This window comes from Saccopteryx bilineata, chromosome 4, assembly GCF_036850765.1.
Source record: "Saccopteryx bilineata isolate mSacBil1 chromosome 4, mSacBil1_pri_phased_curated, whole genome shotgun sequence".
Lineage (NCBI taxonomy): Eukaryota > Metazoa > Chordata > Mammalia > Chiroptera > Emballonuridae > Saccopteryx > Saccopteryx bilineata.
The window spans coordinates 286692821-286699088 of NC_089493.1; the positions used below are offsets into that span (position 1 = coordinate 286692821).

General features: G+C 46.5%; 1 protein-coding gene across 1 annotated transcript in view; it reads right to left on the minus strand.

Moving 5' to 3' along the window:
* NAA60 (N-alpha-acetyltransferase 60, NatF catalytic subunit) overlaps positions 1-5930 on the minus strand; it is a 28863-nt gene extending 22933 nt beyond the window's left edge. The window contains exon 1 of the mRNA XM_066275096.1: positions 5772-5930. The gene's annotated coding sequence lies outside the window, so the exon portion shown is untranslated. The remainder of the gene's footprint in view (positions 1-5771) is intronic.
* Positions 5931-6268: the final 338 nt, after the last annotated feature.

Below are 6268 nucleotides of genomic sequence, written 5' to 3' on the forward strand. Positions count from 1 at the left end.
TGGGTCAAATTTGGTATAAATTAACACTTGATCATGAGGTAAACTTTTATACCAAAATGATTTTCAAAAGTAATTCAACCTCCTGTCGCATCTGCCTCTGGATGTTCTATGCCACTTAATTTTTGAATCATTTGAGATTTTTATTTATTTTATATGGACATGTTTTTATATTAAAATAATCTCATTGGCTGTGTTTGATTAGTAGTAATTTGGAAAATTCACAATGTCTCTTCAAATTATAAGTAGAATGATTACTCATTTTATCCCAAAATAGACTCTCTTAGTGCCAACTTTTAAACCTCATACCACTGGAACAACATAACATCTGTCCACTGATGCCGGAAAGAAAGAGATTCAAAGTTGTAACGAAGCCAAGAGGAGATGGCTGAATAAGGACCCAAAAAGACTAGTAAACTATTTTAAAGGGTTCCTGTATAAACATTAAGAAGCAATTTTAGCATACTCTCCCTCCTGGGAGCATGTCCCGCCTTTCTTCCCCCACAAGACTGCATCCCTTAAACTAAGGAACCCCATTAGAAGTACAGCCAGGGGAAGCAATGGCCAGCGGCAGCTCATCCTGGGCTAGCCCCCTGTACCTATCTCTAAGACCCCCTTTTCTCTGACTTGCCAGAGAGCCAAAACAGCCCACCTAGGCTCTCCTGTTGCTTCTTCTGTCCTAAGTCCTTCCTTATTTCACAGTACCCAGCTTTCATAAACGCACACTCAAAATTAAAAAAAAAAAAAAAATTGGCCCTGGCTGGTTGGCTCAGCAGTAGAGTGTATGCCCAGCGTGTGAAAGTCCCAGGTTCAATTCCTGGCCAGGGCACACAGGAGAAACGTCCATCTGCTTCTCCACCCTTCCCCCTCTCCTACCTCTCTATCTCTCTCTTCCCCTCCCACAGCCAAGGCTCCATTGGAGCAAAGTTGACCCAGGCACTAAGGATGGCTCCATGGCCTTCGCCTCAGGTGTAAGAATGGCTCCTGTTACCATGAAGCAATGGCCCAGATGGGCAGAGCATTGCCCCCTGGTGGGCATGCCAGGTGCATCCGGTCAGGCACATGTGGGAGTCTGTCTCTCTGCTTCCCGGCTTCTCACTTCAGAAAAAATACACACAAAAAAAGCAATTTTAGTGGCTATATAAAATCCAATTAAAAAAAATATTTCTAAGTTTTAAGATAACCACTTACAAAAAAGGTTTAAAAAGAATGTAAGAATTCACATGCAATATAAAGCAAAAATTATGAATCCCCTAACCACCCCATTTCCCCTAAAATGACTGTTACTGGTTTCTGCTGTTCTCTACAAGAAAATCAGTATTTTAAATGGAGAGGGCTTGTCTGGTAAGGAGCCCAAGGGATCTTTTGGGGGGGTGGTTGTACAGGTAGTTCATGCCATGAGCATTCATCAAGCAGTATACTTTTCTACATGTATATTTCAATGAAAATGTTACAAATGAGAAGCCAGAGAAGGAAAGTAATTTGAAACTAAGTATAAAGAGCAACAAAATAGCTGACCAACAAGACCTTCTGAACAGTTTACAACTAGAGTTAGGAGTCACCCTTTAAAAAGAAACAAGTTTGCCCTGGCTGGGTAGTTTACCTGGTTAATACATGCAACAGAGAGCCAAGGTTGTGGGTTCAATCCTGATCAGGGCACATATAACAATCAACCTCCACAGCAGGGTACTCAGGCTCCATCAAGCACTAGCTGTACTGCTGACATGAACCCCAAATAACCTTTTTTTTTTTTTTAGATTTTATTTATTCATTTTTAGAGAGATAGGAGAGAGGGAATGAAAGGGGAGGAGTAGAAGCATCAACTCCCATAGCGTGCCTTGACCGGGCAAGCTCAGGGCTTTGAACCAGCGACCTCAGCATTCCAGGTCAACACTTTATCCACTGCGCCACCACAGGTCAGGCCCAAATAACTTCTTGTAGAAAGCCCTGGCTTCCTGTTCAGATCCCTTTCTTACTTCACAAGAACTGAGCAAACGCCTTACAGTTCATAGCAGAATATGAACCGTACTATATGCACATTGGGTTTTCAAACACATAGCTCTCTTGTTAATGAGCAATGTTAGATGAATGGGCCTCAGGTAATTCTGAGCTGGTCTGCCAGCCCATTCTTATCAGCGGTCATGCTAAAAAAAAAAAAAAAAAAAAAAAAATGACATTTAGGGGAAAAAATCTGATCCCGGAGTTATTAAAGATACTTACAAATATTTGCTGAACCAAATTTAGCATTTGAACTCAGCCAAAAAAGACCCAGAAGTTCCAGCATCATTTTGCAGGTCAACATTTTACTTGACAGCACTGCCCATGAACACAAGCAGGACCAGCTTCAATGCAGAGTCAAGTCAAGTTTGCTTTCTATAAACTAGGAACTGAGATGGAAAAACCAGGAGGACTCTGTGGATTCCTTCCAGGAAGAGATGGTGAAGGGAGGTAACAGATTAAGACAAAGGAGCCACCATTCAAGGGGAGACACTGCCTGATAAGCCTTAGCTTTCTGTTCAGGTAGGAGAGCTGTCACCAAAAAAGTGAGACCCTGTGGGCTATTTCAGCAGACAAAAGACATGCACTGCCCTGAACGGAGGAGTCTTCTCTACAGTGTTCCCTGTGCCTGCTGCAATGTGAGGATGCCCCGTCTACCTGGTCAAAACACCTCAGGCTGTGAGAGGCCAAACTGTTGGTAAGAGGTACACTTGAGGCTCCCAATGGGGACAGAGCCCCCAGGACAGCATCATCCTGCTCAGTCCAGGTGTATTTTTTTATCTCTTCAATCTCCTACCATCTGGGAATTTTCTTCCATCCAGGGCAGAGCATGCTGTTGCTTAGTAACTTCAACAAGTCATATTCCAAATCTGGAATAGGTGTGGTTAAAATAAACACAGTGATAAAAATCACTGCAAATTACATCTGGGAGAGGCTAAAGATAGGAAACACACAGAGACCTTTTCAAAAAGTGTCTACGTTTTTTTATTCTGACCTATAAACACCACACCATGTCCTGACTGTTTCTTATGGTTTTTAACTGTCTTCCTAGAAACCCAGCATATCTGCAAGCTCAGTGAGATGGAACTCCAACAAACCACAGTCCAGAGGAGAAAGAACCTTGTGAGCACTGCATTTTCAAGGGCCAATCTGCACATTAATTCTGATGGGTCCGAAATCCTAGAATGGAGGAGATGAAGACCTATGTGCACTGCCATGACTGATTTGTCCATTTGGAAAGATGACTAACTTATCGTGTTTCCCCAAAATAAGACAGTCTCTTATATTAATTTTTGCTCCTAAAGACACGCTAGGTCTTATTTTCAGGGGATGTCTTATTTTTCCATGAACAAGAATTCACATTTATTGTTGAACAAAAATTAACATTTATTAATATATTGTACTCATGTCATCACAAACAGCATAACCATCAAGAATTTCTTGTGACTCTAGTTCCATGTACAATAATATACCCTGTTTCTCTGAAAATAAGACAGTGTCATATTAATTTTTGCTCCTAAAGATGCGCTAGGTCTTATTTTCAGGGGAGGTCTTATATTTCTAAGCTTGAAAAAAATTTCACTAGGTCTTGTTTCTGGGGGATATCTTATTTTTGGGAAAATGGTATATTTCAGTTGACCCTTGAGTTTTTTTCTAGTCTTTAATTCCATTTTCTCTAACTTAGCTTAAAATTGAAACTGGAAAAATCAGTTTGTGCTGCCTGTGACCATTTCAGCCACATAAGAAGAAATAGGGATTGACTCTTTATGGGAGCTTTATTCAGATAGCCAGGGATATGAAGAGACAGAGGTTATGTTCCCAAAGCCATCTCTCCCCCATCTTGAACCAATCTTTTTATAAGGGGAACAAAAGGGAGGTAAGAGCTTTGGAATTTCAAGGGAGAGTTAATCAGATCATAGACAAAGTTAATTGGATCACAGTCAGCGGTTGGGTCCTTGGAGCACAAAGACTTTGCTTGCAGACCCCTGGGGCACAAAAGTAGACAGTTGGCAGATCTCCTGTGGCACAAAAGCAAACTATCTGTGGATCTCTTTAAGTCATGCAGGCCCGCCCAGTCATCCCAGCTCCTGGAACAAAGCCTCCACCTGCACTCACCCTGAAGCCCACTGACCAGAACCAAAGCCACCATTACTCAAGCTAATATTTTAATTATTTTTTTTATTTTTTATTTTGTGTGTGTGTGTGTGTATGTGGTGACTGAGACAGAGAGAGTCAGAGAAAGGGACAGACAGACAGACAGGAAGGGAGAGAAATGAGAAACATCAATTCTTCGTTGCGACACCTTAGTTGTTCATTGATTGATTTCTCATATGTGCCTTAACTGGGGGGGCTACAGCAGACCGAGTGACCCCTTGCTTGAGTCAGCGACCTTGGTTGGGCTCAAACTGGTGAGCTTTGCTCAAACCAGATGAGCTCATGCTCAAGCTGGTGATCTCGGTCGGGGTCTCAAACCTGGGTCCTCTGTGTCCCAGTTTGATGCTTCTATGCACTGCGGCACCACCTGGTCAGGCTAAAATTTTAATTCTTGAGTTTCTGCTATCAAAACAATTGAGGGTATGTGTGTGTGTGCATGTGTGAGAGAGTGTGTGTGTGTATGAGATAGAGACTATGAATTCAGTCTCTTTCAAATTCAATGATGCTCAACTCCCCTTCTTCCCTGGCACCACTAGCCAAAGGACTTCTATCACTCACCTCTACATCACAAAGTGGTAGGAGGATTGTAGTATTTCTGTGGAAGACCTGGGGCAACCATCCCCATTCAGTCGGTTAAGCATTAACTAGGAGTTTTCTGTCTTTAGTTTTCTGGTAAAATATCTGCAACTCGCAATGTTCTTTCCAGTCTGACACTCCAATTAACAACCACGCAGGTACCCAGGGACTACTGTATGGGGCTGTTATCTTTTTCTTCAGGACAAATGAGTAACAAAATCGCACGGTTTGAGGAGTTGGCAGAGTGAAAAGAGATAAATAAAGCAGTCAATGTCTAAGTTAACTCCTTGCCCTATCTCAGGTCCTGGGCTCTGTCACCAGCTGGGCAGGCACACAGATATTCATTATTAGTGGTCCAGAGAAGGCCCACAGCTTCCCTCAAAATAATCCTATTCCTTAGGAAGTGCCCGATTCGGCAGAGGAGGGCAAAGTAGGGTCTGTATGTAAACCACCAGAAACGTAAGGAACTGAGATGTCTTACTACAAAAAGGTGCAATTGAGGGAGTACGACGCCAAGACGACCAAGACAGAGCCCCAGGCTTTCAGGAGTTCACAGGAGAGCAAAGAAGCCGGCACAAGGACTACAGACCGTGCAACAAGAACCAAAACCAAGCGAGAAGGCGGCAAACCGCTCAACTGTGAAAAGGCCAAGCACTTCATTTCGCGCGAGGCGCGGGGAGCGAGGGGCAGGCTGCACTCTGGCTCCAAACGTCCCGAACAACTCGTCCTGGGGCCCGACATCCAGGCGCCCTAGGCAAAGGGGCCGGCTCGCCACCTATGGCTGGGAACCGCGCCCCTCGGGTCTTCCCTCCGCACCTCGCAGCCCCGGCCGCCCCACTACCTGGCGCGTGGTCCCTGGCGACGCCGAAACCCCGCGGAGAGATCTGGGCTCCGACTGGCGTGCCCTCCTCCGGCGGGGTTGTCCCACACACCTCCAGGGTCGCCCGTGTCCCCTACGCCCCAACTCGAGCTTCTACTGCTCCCCATTCACGACCCCCGAGCCGGGCCGGCGGCTCCACTATCAGCCTGAGCCCAGGGGACCTCACCTTGGGCGGGAGCCGGCGGCAGCAGTCGGCGCCGTCGGGGCTCAGCGCATCCTGGGGTCGCAGGGAGCCGGAAGTGGAGCAGCACCGAGCCCGCAACGAGTTATGTAACCGGCAGGGGCCGCAGCCGGGACCGAGGCGGCGGCCCGCGGCACTTCCGCCTTCTGCGCCGAGCCTACGGCGCAGGCCGGAAGCCCATTGGCTACTGGCGCCTACGTAGGGCGCCGCCTCCCCGAGGCCGAGGTCGCCATCTTAGGAGCGGGCAGACCTCTTCTGAAACTGGGTGACAGAAAACTTGGGACTCTGGTGGGGAGTGTCTGCAGGGGCCAGGTGATGTTCTGCGAGCCCACGGGGCCGCCCAGACGACGTGGGCCGGAGCCTGAGAGCCCCACACGCAGACCGGGAGATTGCTCGCAGCCCTCCAGGTCTCGGCTAACAGTTCCCTTGTTTGGGTTTGGGACTTGTCCATCCCCAGCCACTACAGGTGTGGAACCAGGGAG